Raw genomic sequence first — 2068 nt, 5'->3', positions numbered from 1 at the left:
CCCTGTGACAGGACAGGCTGTTAGGAAAGTAGGTCTTCCGGTTAGATGCGCAAATTGCGATAGGGAGGGTCACGCTGCTAGTGCCAAGGAATGTCCTAAGCGTATACAACTTCTTCGCAAGTTGGCTGCGAAGAGGGAGGCTAGTCGGGTGAATGACAATCGTGCTTCTGTTGCGATCTCTAGGACGGTTGATGGACTCTCATATGCCGCAGCGGCTAGAACGACAATGGTTAATGGTTCCTCTGCTGTTCGTACAGGATCTGATTCACCTTCGGGTTTGTCGGCACCCTCCTCTAATGGTCGGGTAACTTTGGCATCGGCTGGGGCCGAGTTCGACATTATTGATGGGGATTGTAGAAGACTCCTTGGAGGTAGTTTGATGAACTGCTTAGGGAAAATGAGAGGTTTTGCTCGCGAGTATAGATCGCTTGGCAATGATGAGGAGAGATCTCGAGCATTGCTCGGAATGTTAATTTCATTGCAGCATGATGGCTGAATTAATCAAATGCATTTTTATTAATGTTAATTCTGTTGTGTCAAGACACAAGAGACATTATCTTAATCTATTTTTACAAGAGCATTCTCCAGATGTTCTCCTAATTGCTGAGCATAAATTATCACCCAGACATAAACTGGACTTGGTAGGGTACAAGACTTTTAGACAGGACCGAGTAGGTGGACGTGGAGGGGGGACTGCCATACTTGTTAGGGATAGACTGTGTTCAAATAGGCTTATGTTGGATCTAGGTTGTATTGAGAATACGGCTGTGAGGATTAATAAAACGGATGGTAGTGTGATGACGGTGGTTTCCATGTACCTGCGACCACAACAAACACTGTCTATCTCGGATCTTGATCCTATAATAGATCTGTCTGCACGAGGGGGTCTTCTGATTGGAGGAGACTTGAATGCTAGGCATGTTTATTGGGGAGACAATTTTTGTAATCCCAGTGGGCATTGCCTACGTGACTTTTTGTTATCATGTCCTGATATTTCTATACATCCAACTGAGGGCCCGACTCGTGTCTGTGGGACATCGTCATCATATTTGGATATTTTTATGTCATCATCCGACATTTCCCTGGCAGCATCCTCTGCTAATGGACTTCGGACCTTACAATACCAATCGGACCATCATGCCGTGGAGATAATGATTCAGGGTCGGGATCTGCAACAGGCGGTTCGTCCTACATTTTTTGATTTTGATCGTATGGATAGGAAACGATTTAATAGAATATTAGCCCAAAACTTGCCGGAGAGTGAGCTTCCTCTAGATCGCAATGTTACTTCTCAGGAAATAGATGCCAGTATCGAGTCAATGAGCATGGTTTTTAGAAATGCGATGGAAGAGTCGATTCCGAAAATACCTTCGGGTAATAAAGGACTAATGAAACTTCCACCGAATATTCTGCATTTAATATCTGAGAAGAAAAGACTGAGAAGAATATTATATAGGACTCCTGATCCGACAAGATATTCTATTTTGAGGGCTGATGTTCGGAATTTGGACAAGATTATTCAGGGCGCCATTGCCACTTATGAGAACAGCTACTGGACTGATTATTTGCGGAAGATTCGCCTTAATAATAGGACATTTAGTCAGGTAAGAAGGGGGGCCGGTATCTGTAAGAGAGCACCGATTGACAATCTTGTTGATTCTAATGGTACATTGCTCATGACGGATTTTGACAAGGCGGAATTGTTGGCTGACCGCTTCTCCGATGTTCACAAGAGTGGATGTGACATGCGCGCATCCTCTTTTGGGGATATCGTGAGGCGGGAAGTCTCAACACTTTCTAATCATGAACCGTTCCTGACTTTTGGTCGGGATATGTTGGCAAACGGCACAATGATTGATGTTAATTTCCGTTCGGAAGAATGTAACTTTGTGACACCTTGCGATGTTGGATATGCCCTGAAAAGAAGAGCAAATAAAAAGTCCAGTGGTGGGGATAAGATTCCGGATTTTGTCTTGAGAAAGACGGATATTGGAACATGGCGACACTTGGCGATCCTGGTGAATCATTGTCTAAATATCGGATATTTCCCAGTAGAATGGAAAAGGGC

Source organism: Lucilia cuprina, chromosome 3, assembly GCF_022045245.1.
Source record: "Lucilia cuprina isolate Lc7/37 chromosome 3, ASM2204524v1, whole genome shotgun sequence".
NCBI lineage: Eukaryota > Metazoa > Arthropoda > Insecta > Diptera > Calliphoridae > Lucilia > Lucilia cuprina.
The sequence above is the reverse complement of the archived record's forward strand: the minus strand, read 5'-3'. Positions refer to the sequence as shown.